The sequence below is a fragment of the Copidosoma floridanum genome, unplaced genomic scaffold, assembly GCF_036245765.1.
Source record: "Copidosoma floridanum isolate Cflo_tuat_1 unplaced genomic scaffold, Cflo_Japanese_pri ptg000007l, whole genome shotgun sequence".
Lineage (NCBI taxonomy): Eukaryota > Metazoa > Arthropoda > Insecta > Hymenoptera > Encyrtidae > Copidosoma > Copidosoma floridanum.
Window position 1 is genome coordinate 9,979,995 of NW_028321884.1, and position 27,646 is coordinate 10,007,640.

Consider the following 27,646-nt stretch of genomic DNA (forward strand, 5'->3'; position numbering starts at 1 on the left):
TTTTGTCGTCATAGATTTGAGTATAGGAAGTGCAATGGTAAGTATTAAAACTTTATAAATATTGTTCAGCCCATGGGTGGATTTCTGCAGTAAATTGCAATATTTAAACTTACAGTTAACAAAACGAATACTCAATACTTTTGTGTACAGTCGCTATATCGTGATGTGGTTGGGGCATATTATTTACCTGTTCTACATATGCTGGCCAGGGCAAAAATTGGTCGATAAAAATACAGAATTTTTCATGTCCCTGTAAGTTATAAACTATCATAAAAATAATGAAAGATTTTTTAACTTCATTTTATTATTCTAAAATTCAGTTACTTTTGCGGTTGGTGTAAATTACCCATCAAAACACGATACTTAATACATTTAATGATGATGCGCAGCTCAATTGCATGTCAGTTAACAGCTGGACCATTGCTTAATATGAACTTGGAGGATTTCGGTAAGGTAAGTATGGACAAATATTTAAACATAAAATGATCTGTATAGCATTTTTATTTACTTATAGATATTGAAAACCACCGTATCATATATTACTGTTATGAGCACCATGTACGATTAGTGATAAGGATATTCTATGAAGTAATTAATGTCCGTTCAAAGGATGAAATGGATCTAGAAAATTTACTGTTTGTGTGTATTTAATGTATATCTTTGCACACTGTTTGTCAAGTAATGTATTTTCATAACCTATGGTTCATCGAAAGCTAGCTTGAAATAGTGTTTATGTTATCAAACCACTGATATTGTTACTGTGTAGACAAATAAAGTTCATTTTTAAAATCAAATTGTATTAGAGTATATGTGATTGCCCACTAACCACAACTTAAAAGTTCTTACATTACTTGATTGAGATTGAAACGGTTTATCGTACAGGTAAATGAGTAAAAAGATCAAGCAACTACTCCTACTAAAAAATTGATATTATTTTAGAGGAACCAAACAAGCGAGTGGCCCGTGTGGAAAGCCCTAAAAGATTGCTGGTAATAACACTTGTTGGCTGAGTGGAGTACATGTGATTACTCACTAACTACAATTTAATAGTTTTAACATTAAGTGATTGAGATTCAAACGGTTTATCTTAAAGGTTAATAAGGAAAAAGATCAAGCAATCACTCCTAGTAAGAAATTAAGATTAGTTTGGAAGCTTTAACTCCAAGAGGTATCGAATAATCTAGTTTGTCCAGTGGAAAAAGCCATATTCTGACATTTTTTACTAAAAGCATTACTCGTGGGTTAACTCCTCGAATTGTTAACTGTGCCATTTTTACTATCTTTAAAATATTAAAATTACAGTGGAATACTTTTGTCAAAGAAAATATAGAAAAAAATGAAAAATCGATAGATCGTGAGTATAAGGTATTAAAGTCCTTGTTGAATGATTAAGAAGGACATGTCTTTTTTACATAAGTTATAAAACAACCCACGATCGCGTTTCAATGTTATTGTTTCCAGCGATTCTTATAGACCATTATATATGTATATATAAATCCACGTACACGTGTACCCTTTATTCGTCATCCAAAGTATTGCACGTAACAGTGCAATCATCGTTATTCGCCTTTGACATCCCTCCTTTCGCGCAAATTAAAAAGATGCTGTCAACTCTGTGTACTTGGACGCTTAATGCAAACCATTTTTAAGACTTTGATCATTGCGATATTGCAGTCTACAATTTTGTGACAGGTATTTGAAAATTTGATATTATTGAATTTCTGTCAGGTAGTGAATCTGCATATACATGCCAGTTTGAGTAACGAAAGGTGCATTGGTCCCATGCCTTTATATACGTCGTATTTTGCTTATTTTATTTTCTCATTCAAAATTCAATATCATGCCTAACTAATACTGCAATATTTTGACGTTATTAGTGACGTTAAAATTTAAGGATTTACCAAAGTGAACGAGATCTACACTTTTGAAACAGTGAATGTTAACAAATTTTGAAGAGAAAAATACATACATACACACCTTCATAATATTATACAAAATTGTTTTACTGTTTTGAAAAATAAAAATAGTCGTTAAAACGGTAAAAAAACTCCCTGAAAAAATTCTCGTATGAAATTATTATAAAAAAAAAAAAAAAAAAAACAACTTGAGTCTCGATAGAATACCTCTGCAATTTTTGTATGGGCATTGGATTCCCTGTGAACTTGTTTACATAGAAACCACAAACAAACACGAAAATATAAGACAACTCATTAAAATACAATAATTATAAAAATACACCCAAGATTATAATTACGTGAGAGAATGTCAGTATAGGTATGAGTCCCAAAGCTCCAATGCATACGCATACATGCACACAATATATATAAGCATACATCAGTGACTGCACTGCGGCACACAAAAGAAGTGTATAAGCGTTTAGCTCTCGCGAAAACTGTGTCAGCGGCGCTTTCGCACATTTGTTCGCCTATACGTATATATACTTATAGACATACGCACTGATCATCGCTATCTTCTCTCTAAAGACTCCTCTGGAGAAAAAGCGGAGAAAGAGTTACGTACCTGCAACTTTGGCTTATCATGTCTTACACTTTTTCCTCGCACGTGCGCATTACTAATCAAAAGATCGGTAATTACGCGAGCTACATATTGTTTAGCATGCCCTTCTGTGACCGCATATTTTGCCCCATCAGCTGAAAGTCAGACGGACAGATATACATCTTATACATGCACTCTCGCACTCTCCGGTGGATATATACAATGATTTGGGTCGTGACTTTCCATCCCGCGTTCAAAGAACAACTCGTTTGTGTATACGTAAAGTGTGGATGGATTCGTGAATGTGTAGTTCAGTAGGAGACTATATTTATTATACTGATTCGTAAAGGTCTAGGGCTGTAGGAGACTATGAGACTGTTAAATCTTTGGTTTTTCAATTTTTTTTTTTTTTATTCGCAGATCAAAAAAGGTGTACGCTTCATGTCTGACCGAGTTTTTATCGAATGTTGTCGGTTTATTGTGGTTTTACTGTAAAGTAGACGTTTTTGCTTCCTTTTTCATTGAATATTCGGTTTCAAGAATCATTATATTCGTCTCAATGTTATCATTTTCTGAAAACAGTTTAAATGACAGTTTTTAATGATATTCTGGGTAAGTAAGTACGCGGCCTGCATTTATTTTTTCTACGAATTGCGCATAATCGGCACGAATCGTGGACAGCCGTCATTCATCATCACTCGAGCGATGGAAGGAAAATGATTAACAATGAAACAGTAGCGCATCACTTGTTTCGAGAAATCAATAACGCGGGGTGGTAGAGAGAAGAAAATAGCTTATACATGAAAGATGAAACTATAGTTTAAACGAAGAAAAGTATTGTTGTCCTTAGTATCCGCGTGACGATATTGCACTGCTGAAATTAGCAATAAATTTATTTCTCAGTCGATCATTTTTTTCAAACACACTTGTAAAACCCAATTATTTTTAGTATCTTTTATTGTATAAACTACCATTTTCTCCAAACTAAAGAGTATCATCCGTAATACGACAACCTGAAATGGCAGCAATAGTGGTAACAATTGGACATGATCAACGTTTATGGCTTTCAAGTTGGTTTGTTTTCTTTTTAAGTTCTGGTGAATCCAACAGGGTTAACAGACTATTCGTGACTAGAATTACTCGAGTGCGTTATTTGTATGAAAGTTTATTTCATTATCGGAGTATGGATCTCGTACCTAAACGTTTAACATCTAAAAATGAATAAAATACCTCATGTGGAATGTAAAACGAAAATTATTTTTGATTCCATTAATATTCATTCAAGGATCATTGAGCAAGAGGAAAGGTCTTTTGATGGTAGACTTTATGTTGAAACGGAGAAACTAGGTATATGTTTCGGTGACACGTTTATCCGTCTCTGTATATATACGTGAAAAATCCCATTACGACCAAACTGACGTATTATACCGGCCAAGCTTTCATCGCGACCACTAATTTCTTCTTTGGACTACGAAAAATTCAACAGACTCTCTCCAATGCGTATTTTTGTACTCCAAAGGCATAAAGGTAACATACATTTATAATTATTTTACGTAATGATTGAATTTTCGAAACATCACTGAATTTCCATAATGGATTATGTGCGTAGGTTCGAGTTTTATTACGAAAATTCGTAAATTTCTCGAATTTTCCAGCCACAAAGTACGCATCACATTCCATAAATCGCGTTACATAATGTTGGTTTTTTTTATATATATATTACGACAAACGATTTACAAAACTTGTATTATCGCTTAAAATACTTTTATTGTTTGCACGTAAGATCCTCAATGCGCGCTCACTTTTGAAATTCACAATTAAATTAGAACGTGAGTAACGAAGCGAGAAAGTATACCACACCGTAAAAGTTAATAATTTTTCTCTCATGAGCACGCGATACTTGCGCGAGCAAAGAAAAAGAAAATCAAAATTTTCCTTTCCATCGTCACACTCTCCAGTATCCCATTTTAAACGTAAAAGATTCTTCCAATAAAATAAAATAAATCCTAACTTAAACCATCGCACAATGAGGAAAAAGAATTTTGAAAACTATACTGTGCCAACAGGATTATGAACTCGTGGTACCTACATTAAGGACATTTTATACTTTCGCCCCTATTTTCACTGGTCAGAAGATTATCTATACCACTAGCACTAATTTCTATTTTTTTTTTTTCTGTGCACAGACAAAGTAACAATTCGTACTAAATTCGGAAAAAAAAGGAAATAATCCGTCACAATCGATGCAGTGCGCATACCAGACACCACCACACCGTCATGCACTAATCATGATGTGCACGCTTGCGTGATACCGTGTGCAGTGGTCACACTACGTGAATAAAAAAAAAAGGAAAAAAAAAAAAATAATAGGCACACGTTCTCTCGGCTTATAAGGTATACTAATTACGTAATCGCACTAGTTGTAAATCAGTTTATATATAAATAAATCCACAAAATTTATGAATCGCTTATTTGGAACTCGAGTTCTGCGTCCATTTGTCCGTTTGTCGTGCCACTTTTTGCCAGAGCACCTATTGTGTGCTCGTACATTGTACACAACCTGATTTCTATACGCTTAGTCCAGACGTATACGGAACGCGTGAAATCTTGAGTATCGCATTATGCACACATACACACACGCTCGACATTTAAATTAGCGCGTTTACGAGATTTAACAATATTTTCACCTCGAGCGAAATAAATTGTTCTTCGTATCTAAGTTATCCTCGTGTAAAAATACATTGTATTGCGGTATACTTCATTAGGGCGATAGTTTAGCGCTTTTTTTTTACCAAATCGTTAGTGGGTGTACGTACATCAAATTACTGTACGCGAGTGCATGTAAGAGAGAAGGAGTGCAACAACGCGAAAGACGTCTCGTCGGTCGGGGTAGTTTGGACGTTCTTAGCGCGGTGCTTATAGGTATACGAGTTCTGCGTTTGTTACCGCATAACGGTATTTTATACCGATGCTGAAGCAACTCGATTTGTCCAAGCACCATGGCCATTCCGTATATTTACGCGAAGATGTGCGAGTTGTTTTTGTCATTTTTACCCCGACAAAGATTTATCTCGCGAATTGGTAAAAATTACCAACGAAAAAAGTGTGGATTACAACAGAAAAAAAAAAAAAAAAAAAAAAAAAAAAATTACTGTTAAATGCATCTGGCTGTGCTTCAATGTTCCATAAGTAGGAATAAATAGCCGATCTCCGCAGACCAGGTTAATAAATTTCCAATAAAAGCAAATCATTATCGTTTTGCCGTCAGATGTACAGGGTTTGTGCGTGTACCGTGTAATTCTCGAAAGGAGGGATCTTATAAGGTCAAGGTGCAAATTAAATGCGCACTCGCACACGCCCATTATCTTCCATAAATATGCCCGTGAATTCATCGAGCTAACGGTTTCATCATTTCCCCCCTCGCATCTCCGTACAGCTCGAAGCAGAAGAAGCAGCCGTACGGGGAAAAGTCCTCGAGGCATGTATATCGTGTCACGAGTATTCAAATTTTCCCGCCTTTCTCGCGCGACCGAGAAAAACATATCGTGAGAAGCGCATGCATATCTTACGTGCATATGGGCGCGATGCAGCGTATAATTATACACGTGCGTGAGTGCAAAACTTTCACGCGAGCGCGTGCCCAAGTCGGGGCTTACAATTGCGAAAAGGTGGGCTTTTCACCGATCGGAGGGGCATTTTTCCCCACACGGTTGCCGATCGGACGCGAACTTTTTTGACTCTCTGTACCTGTACTTCATTGGCAATTTACAAAATTAATAATAAATCGTCAATACCTTGGTGGGTACGAAAAATGTCGCTCATACTATTATTACAGGAATCGCCTTTGGCAAGTGATTAATTTACGGGTACAGATGCTATCATGTGCGGTGAGACACGAGAGATGTAAGATAAATTGAAATCGACGTGATGGTATCAACAATGGGTTTCCTCGGTGTCTCGGGAATCGCAGTGTTTTCTCCCTCATTATCTTCTCGTAAGTAAAATCGTCGGATCTAAACGGTGATAAAGGAAATTAGTGATGATGGCGTTGTATTTACGATCCGTCGAGATTTGTGGGTCTTGTTTATATCGTAAGGAATGTAATAACCTTGAATTACGAAATTTTACCTGACGTTGCGATATTCATTATCATTATAATGAAATATATCAAAAAAAGACCATCAGCGGAAGTGATTACGTGGATTTAAGAAATGGTAGATCCTACACGTGTAAACGAGTGATTTTGTAATGTATATCTTTTTTTTTTTTTTTTTTACGAAATATATATGTATAAATTGAGTAAATTTCTGTGATGGTTTTCACATTTTCGGTGGTGCTGTTTATTTTCACCGGCGCCAAGTGAGTTATTGGAGATGTACATTTTTCAATAAACCGAGTTTCCCAATAAAGAGAGAAAAGTTATCCAATTAAGAGGGGGAAAAAAAAATACCAAGTCCGAGATTCCTCTGTGAAGCATTAGAAAGCCTTTTACAATCAAAAGACAGCTGGGCTCGGTGGTGCATAAATTCCTTGCCGCCTACATTGTCATGCCGAGTAACAAGTTAAGCCAAGCGCGCGTGGTAATGGCGCACAGGAGATGCATTGAAGAAAGTTTGGGCCTGCAAAGGCTCGTTTCTTTCCCGCGGACCGATGGGGTCAAGAAGCGTCGGGGGATACACATTTCTATGGGAGAGAGGATCCGTGGGACATGTCATTGAGCCGAGCGCTTGCGATTACAAAGCGACGACCGCTTTCTTTCGAATACTTTCGTGGGCATACATCTCTTTTTTTTCCAAGAGGAACGCGATGTTTTTTTTTCCATGTTCATACACAATGTTGGTTCAACAGATGTGTTTATTGGGAAATGAAAATTAAGTTTCGACGTGGTTTATTGAATAATTTGTTATTGAATTGTAATTGTACGATACGCGTAAAATAGATGTTGAATAATCTATAATGTGTATTTTTGTTGTACTGTTTTATTTACTTGGTTTCGGATGCTTTTTTCAATTTTTTTCCAATATAATTTTCGGCTACAAACATTTCCGTCAAAAAATTTAAAAAAATTTTTTTTTTTACGATATAGTGCTTGACATAAATTCTTCTATAACAACGCATTGTGATTCGAAAAAAATATAATTTAAAAACAGAAAAGTTTATTTAAGTATTTGAACATTTTATTTCAATAACTAGAAATAGATTATACGTTATTCTGGAGAAGAAACAATTTTTTTCTACATATATTTAAAATAAAATATTGTGCCCAAATATATGGTAAGCTTAGTAAAAGCAAAAATTAAAGGAGAAGATGAATACTTGAGCTGGTACTTAATTAGCATAGTAGGCCATCTTTACTCATTTATAAACCAAAACTGAAATCCTTAATTTTTTGAATGTAAGGTACCTACTTAAATATCAGTTAAACAGTTACAAATAAACTACAAGCAAATATCCACAATTTATACTAAATATTTTATATCTTTTTTTAGTTCATAAAACACCCTATGAAACACCCAAGTTCATCAAACTCGCATTACGCCCCAATTTATATTGGGTCCGGTCGCCTCGGTCAAATAATCGAGTGGGCGCCAAAACCCCTATATTTTACCTGAAAAAAAAAAAAAAAAAAAAAATCAAGTTTCCCATCTTCCCCTCAAAAACCTCGTTGCAATCAACCAGCACCCAAAATTAGAGCCGCGCAGTTAACCGCTTCGTATAATGTGCCCACAATTTCGTTCAACCCCAAAATATTCCGGGATGCAATGATCGTATTTAATTGCAAGGGACATGAGCACCGAACGAAAAAATACCATACTCCCCGTGACTCGAACTTGATCGATTATCCTCCAAAACTGATGATTACATATTATACCGATCTCGCGTTTATAAGTACACGCGCGTACAAAATGCATGCAGTTTTCCTCTTGCATTACGCGCGTTGTGCAGGTATTACACACTCGTGGACGTGTTTATTATGCAAACGAACTGATGCGGTAGCACAGAGCTTTCGGATGTCTTATCCGATTTAACGGTGTGGCGTCACGCTATATGTATATACCTATACACTGGTGGTCTGTATACTCTTATACTTACACGCGAGCTCAATTTATACAGACGTCGAGAGACTGGGTATATATATTTGTCTGTTATTCGTATGCGCGTGTTTTTTTTTCTTTTTACTATTGAGATCACCAAAGAGATTCTTAGTGCACGAGTTGCGTAATGCGTTAAAATCGGCACGTGCCTCGGTAAGTAGCTGACTCTTTCCAGTAGTCCATACCAGCTTTCATGTACTCGTCGACTTTTAAATATATACAATTTTAGCACTAATGTTCAAGAATAACTTTACGCTATTAAACCTCGATAGAGCAATTAGCCCGTGGTATATGATCGGCTCGGAAAAATTACTCTCAACCGATTTCTAAAGCAGGAAACCAAAAGAATCGCATCTCTCGTGTGCTGGAGAAACTCGTGCTTTTACAACGAGGTAGAGAGTCAGTATATATAACATATACATTATACACACACGATGATTGTTCTACTTGAGGTGTGCAGTATAGGGGGGGGGGAGACTGTCACAATATATAGGTGTATACTCATGTATACGCAAAAAAAAGGTTTTGCCTGACCGACGTGCTCATGACAGATTAATAGCGAGCGTAATTATCGTAGAGTCACGCGTAAAGAAAGCACACACGTAGGTACCTATATTACAAAATGTGCGCGTGTACACGTGAGACTTTCTTATTTATATGTATACGCTGTGCGAATATATTATACCTTTGTGTATGTGTATATACAACGGGTAATTTTCTTGCTTTGACGAGATGTGCACTTAATATTCATCGATGTCACTTGGATGGGTGTTTGGTTTTTTTTTTTGTTTTTTTTTTAGTACTGATAATTACAGTGTATTATTTATTTGGAGGGATTTGTTTTTTTTTTTTTTTTTTTCTTTCGTGTCGATCTTATTTACCCAAACATATGTTTTTTTTTTTAGTACCACAGAGTACTTGACAAATTATCTTTTTAAAAAAATATAAATGAAAAACAACACGTTATGTGTTTTCTAAGGGGAAAAAAAAACAATCAAGTATTTTACAATTAGTATTATACGTACAGTAACGAAAAAGCCATCGGCTAAATCAGTGTATTGAATTTTCAGAAATGAAATATTATTCTTTTGTGTGATTCTATGGATGAAAAATGCAAAAACCATCAGTCAAGCTACCAACACAAATCCATCTACAACTGCAGGTGTCAAGCGTCGTAAAGAATCTTCGCGACCAACTGTTAAACCAACAAAACGCTACTCCTGTACTCCTTGCACGTTTTACAATTACACACACACACACACACATATGTAATACAAAGTAAACACACGCACGTACGTATGTTTCCTACAATAAATCCACTTTTCAAAAGGAAGAAGCACAAGTTCAAGGCTAAGTGTAACGCAAGAGAAAGAGCCCGTTAATGTTTACGTATCTCGCGCACCTGCTGTATCAAGTTGTATATCCACCGTAGTTTTAAAGCACCATACGTGTGTGTATAATATGCGCGTAGCCGGAGGCCAACTATCGGTCGATCGATATACATACGCTTGTTGATCGAGAACTCGCGTACGGAGAGAAAAGAGATCGGTATACATATAGTGCCATTGTTTGTGCCCGTGTACAAAAGAGCAGAGCTCCGCGATGGGCTCGAGATGCTGGGGGTATATAATCGTAAATTTTGAGTTTCTGGTCGACGCGATAAGCTCGCGCTCGTATAGGTTGCGCCCATACATAATATATTTATATATATCACGGCCGAGTTTATCCAACCGAACTCGTTTGTGCTGGTTTTACTGTTATGCATACCAAAAGCGCAGGTGTATAATTTTTTCGATTTCGCTGTTGTGCCATACCGATCTATTCATCAATTTACATTTACATTTACCTAGAAATGTTCACTCGGCTCGGATTCGATGTCAAAATCGATTGGGTTAACTACTGAAGTAGCTTGAGTGTGTTAATAAACAGCATTAAAAAGATCGTAAATTTCTTCCACCTGTAATCATCTAATAACGATAGTTTGGAAGGACTTTGTGCAAATGTGTGTAGGAACAGAATAAAAAAGCGTTTTACAACGGCTTTTCCTCAATAGTAATAAAACACAAGCAAAACTGCGAACGACCAACTTGACATTCGCACTTAAACCTGTAGCGTGTGTATATACCATTTTCAACAAGAAGTATAACGTATAAAATACGTGCCGCGTGGAAACTAGTTTTCTTTACTTGGCTAATTTACTTTTTTTTTTCTTTTTTTTTTTTTAATTTGTTCTTCCTCTGAACTACATACGGAAAAATTCTCGGTATCGATTTCAAGATACTCCAACTCGAAACTACCGATAGCCCGTAAATCGCAAACTACATTTTTACTCCCGTCATATAAATCACGTACATGTAAGATGTATTGATAAACGCCAATAAAAATCAGAGCCGCTTTATTGTGCAAAAAGTCTAACTGGGTATTAATTTTGCATACAAATTACATTGGACAAACGTGACATCGCGCACTGATCGGTATGTATCGGTGTGGACCGAAAAACTCTTGACTGTACTTCTCTTGGAAAAAACTGAATATAACGCAAAGTCACATCGAAATCAGGCTCCTTTGCACAGCCTAATCCGCATAATCGAACGAAAAGAAAGGATCTTTCTCTTCCCACATCGTCCACGTACCTGTACAATACATAGCTCTCCTCCGCTTCTCTTTCTCATCGAGTGAGAGATGAAAGCGCGTGGTTGTACTCTAAGATGGCGAGTGTATATTATACACACTTATACAGACATAGATCACAGCGGACACACTATACGTACACAGCATACAAACAGAGCGAGGCCGGTGTGTAACGGAATTTCGTAGCCGCGGGGATGAGGAGAGAATGTAAGCAGCAGCGATCGCGCGCCACATTTCTCCTCTCCTCTCTCGCGTTAAAGATATATATATACATACACTTTTGTGAGGTGTATCAGGTACAGGGGTATATGCCCACTACGTGTGTGACCAATCTTCCACGTGATTTTCGCGTATATATATATATGGGATAGGCGGACAAATGTGAGATATGCTACCGGTACTCTGATCGCCGGTTGTTGAAGTTAAAATTTTGAGTCCGTTCGAAAAAGAGCCCCTATTCGACCGATTTCGAGCAGAGTCGCCTGCACAGTTCGAAAACAATAATCTAGTCAACCTTTCATTCGAGCGGGATCTATTTTTAGACTCCCGATCATTCGAAAGATGACTCTCAGTAATACAATAACAATCACACACAGACGTGTCTTTGACTAAACGACATACCGATCTCATGGTGTATACGCGTATAAGACAACGATTCGCTCGCTCGTTCGCTATTGTCCGCGTCTATTGCGCCAACCTACACCTAAAAAGCCAACGTATAGTTACGAGCTGAACGCAAAAAAAATCGGTATCGGTAATTTGGGGACGATCTCGCAAAAACCTTCAGAAACAAAACATGGATCGCTCGGAATCTCAAAGGGGAGTCGACGCTTGAGAATGACTGCTTGGTATACATTTCTTTTCAACGAGTACAGAAAAATTCGTGAGAGGAGTAGTTTTTTCTCTAACGATTTTTGCGACTTGCAATGACGCGTTCGGTGGTACCGAAGGAAAAAAAAGGCTTGACGACCTACAGATACGATGAGCGTATGCTATATTCAACACGTGTGGATTATGTGATCCGACCAAGTTTTTAACATATTCGCGAGCTATAGACGAGGGGGAAAAAAGAGCAAACTAGTATCTCGGATCATCCGTTATCCGCTTGGGAGTGAATGACCCTCGAACAGATGAATCGGACACTTGGGGACACGCGTCGCTTTTCGTCACGGCCGGAGAAACGTGTTTTTTTATTTTCTCGACAAGATTATTTTGGCTTTAACGATGACGGATAGCCTTGATTAACTGCTTCCTGTTCCCGAATAGTTCGTTGACAAACCATACCGGTTTTTGTAAAAAAGGAAATAAATGTGCTAAACGAAAGATTAATATTCCCATCGGAGGTGGTATAGTTAAAAAAAAAAAAAAAAAAAAAAACAAGCCAACGAAATCCTCAAGGTCTTCCATATACCAGGGTAACTCTATACATTATGTCGGTGAGCGCCCGTAGGCGAAAGAAAAAAGGTTTCGATATCCTGTGTGTGGGCCAACCATCTGTTTCCAATCCATTTCTAAAGAGGAAGCACAGCTTCCGCTGAAACTCTCTACCAATGCTTATTTCGTATCGAGTGGCCAGTTTATAGTTTTGACCCAAAAAAAATGATACCCGATAACGATGTCCGTAAAAATTAATCGAACCCATTTGCCGATCTATCGAACGAACGATCGGTATACGCAGGTACAATAAAAAAACACAAACAAAAGCGACAACGAGCGCTTAAGCGTGCCTGTATCGCCTTCAATTACGCAACGCGTTCAACCAGCCGTAAAACAATGGAGTGCTCCTCCCGCGCTTGCATAAATCAACACCGATCGCATGTTGTGGCGAACCCATCAGCGTACAGCGTAAAATTGCACGGGCCAAACATGACGGAAATTTTTTTTATTTTTTCCCTTTATTCAAGATAACAAACCACGCCCAACCCACACCATGGTATAAGGTGGCGTAGATTTGTTGGTACACCTGACGCGGAATTCCAGGGTTTCTCGCGAGCGTGGTGTTTAATGAATGAAACGGCGCCGTATGGCTATAGTGGAATCAGAGAGAGAGAGGGGCCACGAAGCGTGTCCGCATGGAAGCTTCCGAGCTGTATATTATACGGGGCACGTACGCGTTGTTGCCACCGCCACCGATTACGCAAGTCACGGGTCTATAGTTGTGATAGTTCTCCGTGGGAGTCGAGTGGTGGTCATTTTTTAACGCTACGCAGAGTCTGAAATGTTTGATGCCGCTGATGAATTGAGTCTGGTTTTTTGCGAGGTTTTTTTGGGTGAATCAACCGTGAAGCGCTTACCGATACAAGCTGCTTTTTTTTTGCATTCGTGAATTTCTTTTACTACTACAGTTCGTGAAAGAATGCGATAAAAATAAGCAGTACGCGGACCTCTACAAAGATGTATTTTTACGTAACTATAGGGGAAAAACTCTATATGTAGATAGAATATGCGTTATCTCTACAGAATTTTGTAAAAGCAAACTCTAGGTGGATGAGCTCAACCAATGAGAGCTCGAGTAAAGTGATGGCAGTATGGCTGCACCCTTCGAGCCATCTCCCTTTCAAAGATAGAGTATAGAATGTGTTTAAATTTTCGTCCATTAGATAATAAGACTTGCCACTTTAATTAGATGAGGTATCGAGCCTTCGCTCTACTGGCCAAGCCACCACACGTTGGGTTGTTGGGGGTGAAGTTTTATTTCCCATAAAGATACCTATATAGTTAATCCATTTTTGGTCGAGGGACAAAATAGCCCTAATTGTTAAAAATCAGAAAGACGTATAAACAGAGGCAGTTCACGAAAGCCACTTAACCCGTCGAACTCGACGAGCGAGTGCTGGAGAAAAATCCACTCAAGAAGTGTCTCTTCGATAGCGAGACAGAGAAATGTTTTCCTTCCGCTGTGCAGTGTAACTTTCCGGTTGTGTATCAACTCTCTCCTTCTCCCTTCCACTACTTGATTCTCTTCAACCCCATAATAGCGAGGTAGTTCCTGGTAATTTATGGATTCCGGAAGTAAGTACATCAAATTGATGTGCGCAAACACGCGACAAGGACATTTTAATATCATATTGTGCTGTGCAAATAGATGACGTTCATTATTATTTCAAAAATAGTTTGTTCGATTATTAATATCAACGTTTGTGGTCAAAAACATTGGGTCCCAAAATCCTTACACGTGTAAAAAAAAGTAAATAAAGTCAGTTAATTGGCTGTAAATTGGCCAAGTCAGGGAAAAACTTCAAAAAAATGTATCTGCTTTTTCTATGTATTAAAAAAAAGTAAAAAATATTTAAAAATCAAAGTACAGTGCCATAAAAATACAACATAAAAATCTGCAAGCCCATCCGTAAAGTGTACGACCCAAAAACACAAAAAACTCACCTCTCCCGTCAAGCTTCCGCACGAACCGCGTGTGCGCGCACTCGGTACATGTATGTATCTCCTTTCCGCGCGATAATAATCCCCAAAGTGGACAAACAAATAAATCAGCGGGAGGAAAAAAAGGCCCGTGTATAACCATTGGGGAGCGAAAGAAAGGCAAAAAGAGAGAATATCGCGGGTAAGGATGAGGAACCTTTGGGTTTTTTTTTTTTTTTTTTTTTTTCATCAGTGCGAACGTCGGCAGCAACTCGTTAATCGTCCCCTCCCTTGCTTCCCTCTCTCTTGCCGATGTATATACCTGCGCTTCATTCAATCGCCAGCCATTATAAATCGAAAGACAAGTATATATATATATACGCAACGCGAGGGAAGGATCCGAAGAGGCCCCTGACCGTGTATATATATGTATCCCCCACCCGATTCTCCTTAACTCTCTCGAAGGAGAAAAATCGGTATCGACCGCGCGATGCAGCGCCGGTATGTATATACAACTCGACCTCCTTAATTGTACGGAAACTGCATCAGCGTGCAATATATACATATATACGTATGTGTGTGTGTATGTGTGTGTGTGTGTATACACAATATGGGTATGAAGGAGCCGATCCGCAACTGCTGCTGTTGCTCAAACCAGTTTGTCCGCCCGCGGCTGCTTCGCCTTTACGGTTTCGCGGCTCGATCCGTGCGTGTGCAGGGTACACCTGCGCGCCTTTGTACCTATACATATATATATAAATAATACATATGCATACACGCGTACGGAAGAAGAAGCACAAGAGGGAAGCGATTTTGCCTTTTCTCGCGAGGGCCCCTTTTTAAGCGTCTGCGTTTTTAACTGCATTTTTTTCTGTGTAAGAGTACGTATGAATGTATGTCAGAGTGGGCGATCGGTATGGCGGGGAGGTTCGTCGTTGATGCTCCAAGGAGTTTCTTTCCATGATTTTTTGAGCGAGAGGATGTTGTTTAACGATTTTTTTTTTTCCATGTTTTATTGCAACGTGGAGGGGATAATGGATTAATGGAGCACATAAAAGGTGAACACACAGATCGGTAAGTTAACTGGCGATTTTTCTGAAATTAAAGTAAAAGCTGTGCAGTCTCGCGACGAAACTGTTATTGCCTTTCGGCTTTATCTGGTACAGCGAACGTTCATTAAAGCCCATCCTCCCCAGCGCATTCTTCAAAAACCACTTACCATTTGCTTCGAGCACGTATAAGTGTGTACCTTATTCCTTAAGTTCTAAGCATGCTGTGGAATTATCTAAATGCGTGCGCATGAAATTCGTTCCGAACTCGATCAAAATTATTTTCTAATGGAATATACTGGATCAGAGAAAAATTTTGTTACTTTGCAATGTGCCATAGAAAAAACTTGTAGCTTTATGTTATCTCTATTTCTTTTTTTATTTCATTCGAATTGTTTAAATGAAAGTCGTGGATCACGGTACTTGGCTATTTTTATGACAAAATACAATAACGATAAAAGTTTGAGTGGTAAATCAAAGTGGAGAGGTAAAGGTTGGATGCTTGTATAGCTAATAAAACATTAGTGTATGGATATCTGCGTGACTTAATTTTTGAAAGAGACCAAGCCTTTAAATACAAATCACGATCGACTGATTAATCTACAACCAAAGAAAAAAATCATACACAGAGTGTTTTGATTGTGATTTCAAATTAGTAAGCTAGTCAGTTGAAGGCTAACATTTGTTCAACGTGTGCTTACAAAGTTGGAAAAAAAATCAAGCGGATAGCAACTGTTCCTTGACTTAGGTGAAAAACTTGATAAAATTGACACCCCCACGTATACACGTCAAGTAAATATATAACATACTTATATACCTTCACATTATATTAGAAACTTTCCCTGTCCCAAAAATAACACGTTCGACGCTCCTCGACAAAAGTCATCAATCAAATTTCAAACTATACATATATCTATAATGCAATTAACGAATAAAATAAACCAACCCTGAGCTAAAAAATAAATCATTGTACCGAAACGAGGGTATCCAATCCATCAGTCCAGCGAATCGCGACGATTTGTCACGCTCAATCGACACAACAAATCATCCGCCGATGTTCGCGAGCGCTCATCGCGTCGGCTCGCATGTATTTGCCTCGTGACTGCCACCGCAGCGAAATTAAAATTGCAAAAAAAAAGAGAAAAAAAAATGAAACCCAGTGGTGCAGAGAGAGTCCCACTAGTTAGTCCCCTTTTTTGCGCAACTCCGAGGATTAAACGACGAACGAGCCGGTAGCTATCTCTCTCTCTCTCCGTACACACGTCCATCAGACATAGCGTTGAACACGTCGGGATGTAAATGCACTCGCATCGAGGACGCGGACCGTATACCCCCGCTATTACCGCAAACTGGGCCAGCTGCACGTATCCCGGCAAACGTCCCATCTCTGTGTAGGATATACGAGCTGTATCTCCCATCTCTAATACTCTCGGGTGCCCGTGTCACGAGTCATAAGGAAACTGGAAAATATGCGGGGGGGGGGGGTTTCTCGTTTGAAGCTTACAGTACATGCTTGTCCGTCATTGGGTTTACCGTGGGTGATAAGATTATCGGAGTGGGGCTTACAATTTTTGTTTTTCATTTTCGAGAGATGCAAAATAAGCGCAATCTCCTTGCGTTGGATTTTTGTTTCCGATGGATCGGTATATAGAGTATATATAGAGGTATCGTGTAATTTTGCGCCAACGAGAGTTTCTTTCGTGGTGCTCTTCTACATCAAACATTGAAATTAATGATTTCGTTGGACGGCAGGTTTTGGTATTTATCCGAGCGCGTATGTTTCACTGGAGTTGATAGAGCTACTTGGAACGGAGCGAAGCACATGAGACGTCGTGATTAATTATTATACTTATGTCGAACTAACGCGACACCGGAGCTCCTTGGCGCGTGACATTAATCTTTTGAAACTGTATACAAACAAACTACATGCGCGTTCGGAGGATCTACGGTTGCCCCCCGGTGTAATATATGAAAAAACGTTAAAATTTTCACTGATAATCCGAAGCTTTTTTACCGGCGAAGATCGGTATGGCTTAAATACTGGCTGAAAAGCTGACTCATGTGATTTCCTTCCAATCCAGATTACCGCACTCGTAAAATCAATATATATCAGTGGGGGAGGGGGGGGCGAATGAAACGGCCAAACGTTCACCTTCACTGTGAGTACCGATCTCGTGGAAAAGAAAAAAAAAAAAATAACCGGTACTCGCGCAATCATCTCTAATTCGCGAACTACTTTCTAAAATAAAATACACCCATCAATGTACGCGCTTGTGCTGCTTAATGTGATGTGTACGCCGACCTTATGTGTATACCCGTGTGTGTATCTATTGGTGCGATCGGCGCCTGAGAAATGAGAGTCCCGGCAAATTGCAGATTCGCCGGGCGATTAGAAATCGATTTTCCACCGTCGTTCGACTCACTTTGGTTCAAAGAGAAGACGCTTTGATTTAGTACACGGAAAACGAGGCATTGATCCGCGCTACCCCCGGATTATGACGAATCGGTTGTGTCTGTACTTGTATACCACACTGTGCGGTGATCGATCGATATCCAGCTGATCGCCATTTTTCAATGGCTTATCGGGCTTACGAAGCGTGCCCGCGTTGTGCAACGTATACTTACGGCGACGAAAGGCAAAATATACTCATATCGATCTTGGGCACAATAAGTGAATCATGCGCCTTGCGATCGACTATGGGGGTATCTTGAAAAGATGAAATTTCGAAATTTAAAATTCGATCGGCTCTTGAATTTCAAAAAGCCAATCAAGTATATACGTTCGGCTGGTCGTTTGAATGAGAAATGTAACTACCGAATCAGAAAAACCGCCCGCAGCTTCGAATATTTGAAATTTGAATAAGCGCAGCCGCGTAGGTATATACATACCGATCATCGTAACGATTCGTACGTATGCATAAACACGAAAACAGTGATCAGAGCTCGGAGAAGCTCCATCCGAAGCAAACGGCATAGATACGGGGTTACTTTGTACCTGCACATCGGGGGGGGGGGGGAAGAAGCCCCGACAGTTGCGCTCTTTTTTTTCGGCATCAGAGATAACATTCAAACGGCATCTTTGATTGGCAAATAAAAAGTCCCTCTCTCTTCCCTCGATCGGCAATCGAAATCGGATCGGCCCAGCGCTTCGACTCGCTTGCACTTTTTTTTCCCCTCCCGATGCGCCACACCGCGTCTATTGGCTTTCGCTCTCGCTTGTGGGAAACAGCCCGAGGTGGGGACGACGCGGGTGATGCTTGTTTATACTATAATGCATGCGAAGGAAGAAAAAAAAAAAAAAGAAGAAGAAGAAGAAGATGCGCGTATATACGGGTCCGGAGAGGGTGTGGACCCCGAAAACTTGTGTGTATATAGGTTTGGCCCCGAGGGGGAATACGTATCGACGCGTTTCGGCATTCCTGGACTGAAAACGGGCTTTTGCGCGCAACGCTGGGAATGAGCGAGCGGTGAATGATCCCATATACACATGTATCTTTAGTCGTGAAAGGCCGAACGAGTTGGCTTCTGTCTCTCGCTTGTTTGCTCATTTTTACCCCGGCAGCGAGCTGCTTTTTTTGCCCCTTGCACCGCAAATTGCGGCCGTCGTCCTCTTACCGCGCTGTACACCTCGTTTCTAGAGCTCCTGTCTTTCTTTCTGTGTGTGTGTGTGAGGGAGGGGGGGAGTCGCAAAAAACTTTTTGGATTCCTTATACATTTATTTTCCTTCGTTTTTCGTTGCTCCCCGCGAGTGACCAGGTTTCGGGGTGAACTGCACTTGGCGATGTCCGTGTGCGTGTGAATACGCGATTTTTTCGAATCGGTAATGGGAAAGCCGTCAGCCGTCTGTCAGTTGGTTTCGCTCGCGAGAGATGAAGAATGACGTCGAAAGTACAGGTTGGTGCGAGAAATTCCAGGCTTTTGCGCTTTTAGGTGGGAACTTTTTTTTTCCATTAGTCAAGTTTACACGCCCTGGAAAGAGTAGGAGTTGGGTGATTGAGTGGATTTAAACGACGTAATTATCGAGGGGGTCGGTATCGTTTGGAAAACCTTTTTTTTTTTTTTTTTTTTTTTTTGTTTCATTGACGCTCGTCCGATTTTTTACTTTTGTAGTCCAATTTTTAAAATGCTCTACCACAAATACAGTGATGCCAATCTGCCCGGCACATCGTTAAACTCTTTTAGTTAAAACAATTAAACATTCCGAACTACGGCAAAAAAAAAAGATGATCCTGAAATACGTGATAGAAAAATCGAACGAGACAAACACATCGAAACTCGATACGAGAGATGAAGAAGCCCACGTGGGAGCGGGAACCGTGTGTGTTCCGTGACATAAGGGGAGAGGCCTGGGAAGCGCCGCCGGCTGGTGGTAATATACGGTCAGCACCGACTCGGTTTTTATTTACCAGATCTCTTATTCCTCTTTTTTTTAATTTCACGTATATATATATACATACATACAAGTGACACCAACATATATGTACCTCCTCGTCTCGTGTGTGCGAGTATATACATGGTGACTCTTTCCGTTATTATGCTAATAGGACTGGATTACACGCGACTCTCCGTGCATCTCTACACGCTCGTTGAGATTTTTTTTTACACAAAAATCTACCTCGCCCGAGCTGATACATTTTTTTCGGCTTTTCCAACAGCTGGAACCTTCGACCGCGCTTGACAGCTGTCCACGCTACTGCCATGTGTGTTTTTTTTTCTTTTAACGCCGGAATGAATTTTAAATTACATTAATGTCCACTACTTTAGTTAAAGTTTTACTAATTGAATCACTTGTAAGCTGTAGCTATATTTTTTTTTTTTTTTTTTTTGTTAGTGACACCCAACATAGTATTTATGGGATGCACCAATTAACTTTCATTGGATTAAGATGTCTTATTATAGAACACCGGTGTAGGACTACTAAATGGTACCGATTGGAATACGAAATCAACAATTTTGTTTACCAAGCAAATAGTGAACATTTTCGCTATCAGACAGTGTACTTTTTTTTAACTTTAATTATCCCAATTTATGAATTTACACGTGCAAGAAATTCGTCCAAATTTAGCCTTGTTTATATAAATTGTATGCGAATCAAAAGACGAAATAATTGAGTATAAACCATTATTGAAATTCCACTATTAATATTTATAAAAGTAATAGTACGCTGCAGAATCTATAATTGAATACTTGGGTTTAAAATGGATCGGTGTTACATAATTCGTTTCACTGTAACGTAATATTATCATCATTTAATAAGACTCAACATGGGCATCTTGATAAGAAAACTTACGGCATTGATAATAATTGGTTCTGTTTCTTTTGATAAACTGACAGATAATCGTCATTAAAAGCTGGCGCGGGTCTACGAGTGCGCGATACGAAAGAGGAAATACAAGAGGAAATTGTATCAATAATTTTTTTTTCTTCTTTTTCATTGTAACGTAATTAGGAATTTTAGTTACATCAGTTTCAGATATTTGTTTTGGAAAGGAGATCATTCTTTTTCTTTTTAGTCTTATTAATTTATTTATTTTCTTTTTTTTTTTTTACCTATATAGAGAACAGTTTCTTTTGTTATAATTTTAAAAATAAAAAAACGTTAAGCATTAAAAACAAAAACACCAAAAAATCGATTACAAATTCAAAAGACGCCTCTAAAATCAGGCATCACAGTCGCACAGCATCCGCTCCTTACATTCACCAGATAGATGTATGCACGAGGCTTTGATTTAAATTTAATATTGATGCAAGGTGGTGAAAGGCAGTGCGCTCATGTGCGATGGTGGTGTAATGGTCAGCATAGTTGCCTTCCAAGCAGTTGATCCGGGTTCGATTCCCGGCCATCGCATGTATTTTTGTTTTTTTTATTAGCAAAACTTCAATTTTTTAAATTTTTATTTATAACAATTGTTAAGTATTTATTTCTTTCGTTAAAGAAATCGATCTTCCATACTCACTTTGATAATACTTAAATACGAACACCACTACACAAGGTAAAAGTACGTATTATGGATACAAATTTCGATTGTTACGTATGATCGACCAATATTAAATAAAAAAATAGTCATTTGGTTTTAATAGAAGCGCTATGCTCTTCTGAACAAATTGACATTTTTGAAATGAAATTTAGATGTAAAAAAATAATTTAAAAGCAAATATTGACACGATCAAAATGTCCATAACTATGGAATAGCTAAAAAGTTGTGTCCATATTTATGAGACACAAGTCCCAATTATGAAATTTACATGTTAATTAAATGGGCTCGTGCGTTTCATAAATAGGAACATCACATATTGCAGGTTATGTTTCAAACTGTCCGTATTATGAAAACCGGATTCGTAATAATATATTTTTCAATATAATAATGTTTGAAATTGTTTACTATTTTTGTTAATTTGATACGGTAGTATTATAGAGATTCTTCAGTATATTTTATTTTTATTATTAGAATTTTCATGATTATTTAATCTTGAGTTTTCATAATATGAGCTTTCATACTTTTACCTTAGTCCACTAAAATACGAAACTTTCAAAAAATGTTGCTACAGATTACATATTTTTAAGTTAACATACAATCCTCTTACGAACGTATAATAAAATATATTTTTTTCAATGATTTTAAACGTTTTCAACCTAAACTTAAAAAGAAGAAAAGAAAATTTAGAGAAGAAAAATATATCTTCTGTACAACAACACGTGTTTACCGTACTCTTGTACACATGTAAGGTCAGTGTTTATAACAACATATCAATTTGTGTAAAGAGTCCTTATGAGAATCAAATATACAAGTATCAAGGTGATAGAGGTTGCCTGTTAATAATTTGTATATATTTATACATATTGGATCTATAAAAAATATTATGAACAAATACTTTAATAAAAATTGTTATAAAAAAATCAGAGTGTTTGCTCTCTAATCTGGAGCCCTGGGGAGTCGAAATCCGAATGACCACTTTTTTTGCTTGCCCCCATGAGGTTTTTCTGTATACACATATTTATATTTAATATGGCACATCTGAATAATAAATACATGTAACCTAAGGACAATATATTAAACTGATATCTGTTCATGTACTTGTACAATATTGCATTACAATATTGATTACCAGATAATATAGTGTAGCCAAAGGATATAGTACTCTTATGTTATAGTAGAAAGTGATTTCCACCACCTGTTTTGACTGATGACATGTAATAAAAATTATTTCAACATTTAGGAGCATCCGTTATTGTTTGATCGCATTAATGCCACATAAATCGTGACTTCGAAAAGCGTTTGATAAATCGATGTCACACGTTAAATTTTTACCACGAATATTTTGGTCGTGAAATATAATTATCGATCAAATTTGCAGTTAATGCATTCACTACACTATTCCGTTATTTTATTGAAAAGAGAAGCGTACCTTTGAGCACAATTTCATATGCAGAAAAGCTGATACATTTTTGATTAAAGCTTTTAGTAAAAATTTTAATTTTTTCCCCTGGTTTAGCCACTATGAATGATCACTTTGCAAATATTTTAATCCAGCGGGTCTACATGCAAATATATTACAGTTACAAAAACTACTTTATCTCAAACTACTTTGCCACTTATACTCAATTATGCCCTTTATAACCCATTATATGGGCGATGGTGGTGTAAAGGTTATCATGGTTGCCTACCAAGTAATCGATCCGGGTTCGATTCCCGGCCATCGCAGGCTTTTACGGTGCCTTTTTTTTTTTGATAATCATTTAATTAAAAAATTGTATTAAAAACTTTTTTTTCTACTTAGCATTTATTTAATATTCACTTTCTCATTAAAATTATACATTACTTAAACTAGGCACATTATTTTCAATCGATGGCATTAAAAGACTTTTATTAAATAAAAAAGAAACAAATTCGTTTTTTTTAATGGTAATATATCTTATGACGTGAACTAATTTATTATTGACGAGAATATTATTTAATAAAATGTAACATACTTTAATCAGTACTTTAATAAAGTGATACTTGCCACAAAAAAATTAATTAAAGTAACATTAATTTAAATATTTACTCATGTGCTTTTTTTTTTTTATTAAAATTTTTTTATTTATCGTGGTTCATTGACCAAAATTTTACTAAAATTTTAATTTCAAATATTCGATGGCAAATAAAAAATGCAAATGTGTTGACAATATAAAAACGTTTTCAAACAATTAATAATTTAGAGTATAAGTATGCAATTTTTTTATACACCATTGTTTTTTTCCAGACATTTCATCCATCATTCTAAAGCACTTAATAGTACAAACGTAAAAAATGATTATTAATTAAAGTTGGCAAAATACAAATATTCATCAAAAACAACAATGAGAAGAAAAAAAATGTATTCGTCATAAAAAAGGTATGATAAAAAGACACACGCGTAAGATGAAATATATCGCCAACCTGTTTGCCCCATATAAGCACCAACTCGATGATGATTTTAAAAGTGACATAATTGGATGACGACTACTTATATATATACCTACTGTACAGCTCGGAGTGAGGAAACGGAGCTCGCGAGACCGACACACGGAGAAAAGGACGAGAAAAAGAAGAACAAGGAAACACAGCCGAGTGAGCGGACGCGTTTTCTGACCTGGAATTCTCTCGCGACGCGCCGAGTTCCTTGCTCCTATATACTTGGGAGGCTTTTTTTAATTTTATTTTCTTTTAAACATCTACAATAATTCATTTACCACACCGCGACTGGAGAAACCACTCGATGCCTTAGCTCAAACATAAAAAGAGAATGAAAGAGCGACTCTTACGGAACACGGAGATATTTATCAGTCGCCAGATAGTCTATGGGAGACCGAGGCGTTAACGTTACGTATCTGCCGCGGAGCACGTGGCCTATATATTGGGAATGCAACGGTATCAACCGATGCGACGGATTAATATACGGGTTTACGCATATATATCATGCATGAGCAAGTGTATTCGCGAATTGGTAGTTGTTTTTTTTTTTTTTTTTTTTTTTTTTTTTTCATAAATAATTTTACCTGATAAATATATATGGTAACAAGGACGAGTTAATGAATCTTGATTAATTTCTTGTGCGAAAGATGATTATTAATTGTATATCGTGCTGTCCTGTGGACGTGATGTACAAAATACCTTTATTTTTGGATCAATTTATTTCATAAAATAATCCGATTTGTTGCTATACGAAAAAAGAATTATTTTGTGGACAAAAACAAATTTTTTTTCAACGATTCGCGACTAAAGGCATCAGGTTTTCAAGGGACAACCAAATTTTTCATCAAAAAATATCAAAGTGCAACCATTTTTCATATCGGCAAACTAGAAAACAAATTATTTTCGGTGACCAATTACTTTAGCAGGAAATGTTCTTGATCCAACGTGTTAATCACGCGCTTCAATCACGAAAAAAAAAAAAAAATCGTCATCAAGTGGATACCGATCATCGCAGTATAATCGTAAACGGAAAAAAAAAAAAAAATAACTCTCATCGGTACAAGAGGTGCGGAAGGGAGAGCACAAAAATATATAGTTAATTTCCATACCTATGCGTCTCGCGGGCTGTCGGGGCCAAACAGCATCGGCATACGAATAAGCGAACGTGAGAGCGATCGAGCCGCTGCACCGCGGAGGTATGGGTTTTCGTTTTTCCCGTAGTCAATGCGCGCCTCGAAGCGACATTACAGACGTATATAATATACTATTATTATTGTATACACCAAAAAGCCGAGCATCACGCGAGTATGTGTGTATACATTGCCGTGTCGCCCGATACATTTCTCGCACTGTATAAAAGTAAAGGGGTATGTACAGGGAGGGAAAAGGTCCCCTGCACATTCCTCGCGCTCGCGATCTATTCTCTCCATTTTATCCACGAATACATCGTATACGTATATGGGCGCACACCACCATATATACATATATACCCCAGCGGGTTACGCCGATCACTCGCGATTGCCGCGATTTTTTTTTTTTTTTTTTTTTTTTTTTTAGATCCACCGAGTTTGTTGTTTTCGAGTATACGGGTACACGTAGCGCACGTAAGAGAGAGAGAGAGAGAGAGAAGAAAGGGGGCCGTCGGTAGAGGAGAGGAAGGACCCGTTACGTTCCGGATTTTATCCGCGCTTAAGTTGAAAATATTCGAGCGGTGGAGAAAGAGCGGCTCTCTCTGGAAGATGCGGCGGCGGCTCTCGCGGCACATATATATAGTTAGGCCGTTTGCGAGGTCGCAAACTTCACGGTACACTTTGTGTGACGCTCGTTCTTTTTTTTTTTTTTTTATTTTCTTTGTAGCTCTTCGTTGTTTTTTTCTTTCTCTCTCTATCTTGTTGTGGGTTATTTTTGGGTGTTTCCGAAGGCTTTGCGTTGGCCTGTATACGTAAACGATCGGAAGATCGGTATCGCGTAAGATCACACTGTGTCCGGTGTGGACCGATTTTTCGAGCGAGAGGTAAAGTAGTGTGAAACCTGTTGGGTACATCTATAAATGACGGACACTTCTACCGATCTTCACACTTGTTCGGAGTGCGTTTCTTCGCACATGTATATTCGAGTTCTTTCCAGTTGTTGGACCGTATGTAACAAATGGCCGATCCAGGTAATAATGAATGGAACAACCATTTGTAACCATCACGGTGCGAGGGGCAGGGTGAAAAAATGCTATAACGATTTATCTTTTGTGGCGATCGCATACACGTGCTGTCATAATATATTGATTGAAATCCAATGTGGGACAACAATCGATAATGGGACACTTTTTCTAGCGCGGACAAATAAATTGTGATGAATCGGTGTGAAATCGGTAGGAAAAACTATACCCCAACATGTAACAAATTGCGAACACCTTCTCTGTTAACTATCGGGTACACTGTTGAGCACACCGAAGCACGTCGATGAAAAAAAAAAAAAAAAAATGTAAGTGCACAACCTTCGAATCATTATCCTATTACGGAAATTAAGATAATAAACACATGTATTTGGTGTAAAAAAGGTCACAGCAGCAGCGATCGGCTTTCTAAAGGGATACTGGAATGAAGGAGAAAAAAAAAAGTACAGAAGAAAACAGAGAGAAAAATGGCAAAACCGGTGCAATATGTGTGTCAATGTCGAGTCCCTTGCTGACACGGACACGCTCACATACACACACACGTTAAGTACAAAAGCAGAGAAGACGAGGAAACGACTCTCGCGCCTCATAACACTTTAATTAAATTTGCTGCCGGCTAAAAGGGGATGGTGAGATTGGTGAGCGCGGATGTGTGTATATCATATGCATACAGGTATAATTTGCCCGCTTGAATACACACACACACGTGCACAAAATCTCTACCCATTAGGAATACGTGAACACAAATCCAGTTAATAGAATTTGCCGCGGAGGGTAAGAAAAAAAAAAAAAAAAAAAAAAGTAAACAAAAACGAAGATGCGCTCAACCTCCACGTACGATGTTACCCTGATATGTATTTTATTTAGGCGTACGTTATTTACATGCAGATGTGTGACGTATAGTGATAAACTAATAAAGTGCAGACACACGTACCGCATTGGCGTTTCTCTCAAAACTTCCCGGTGCACCCTCGTGTTCGTAAGTTCATCAGGTGACAACTACATGCTTTCTTCGTGTGGTGAACGAAAAAAAAATTCACAGTACTTAACAACAACAACAACAAAATTTTCAAACGAACAAATCACCAACCAGACCACCGAAGGATTTTCACTTGTTATGCTGTTTCTTACCGGTTACCGGTACCGATTTTTACCGATTTTCTCATCCGATCTCAACGACGACAAACACAACAACATTACAAACACAAAAATATAAAGAACAACATCCTCAAGAGATTTATCTTCTCTCGGGACGACAAGAGGAAGAACACAGGAGCGCTATACCGCCACCCGAAGTCGTGCATCCGCAGTACAGCGCGCACTGCCGGACTACCATCTGCTACCATAGTATAACCAGCGGGCCAGCCTCTCTCCTCCTCCAGTCCTCCTCTCTTTGATTACGGCGCGCACAAA

General features: G+C 38.2%; 1 protein-coding gene and 2 non-coding genes across 3 annotated transcripts in view; 2 read left to right on the top strand and 1 right to left on the bottom strand.

Moving 5' to 3' along the window:
* LOC106646158 (uncharacterized) overlaps positions 1 to 27,404 on the bottom strand; it is a 46,092-nt gene extending 18,688 nt beyond the window's left edge. Inside the window, exon 1 of the mRNA XM_089588915.1 lies at positions 27,168 to 27,404. The gene's annotated coding sequence lies outside the window, so the exon portion shown is untranslated. The remainder of the gene's footprint in view (positions 1 to 27,167) is intronic.
* TRNAG-UCC (transfer RNA glycine (anticodon UCC)) lies at positions 21,405 to 21,476 on the top strand. Its single transcript has one exon. It is a non-coding gene; the product is annotated as a tRNA-Gly (tRNA).
* On the top strand, positions 23,260 to 23,331 carry TRNAG-ACC (transfer RNA glycine (anticodon ACC)). The gene has a single exon. It is a non-coding gene; the product is annotated as a tRNA-Gly (tRNA).
* Positions 27,405 to 27,646: the final 242 nt, after the last annotated feature.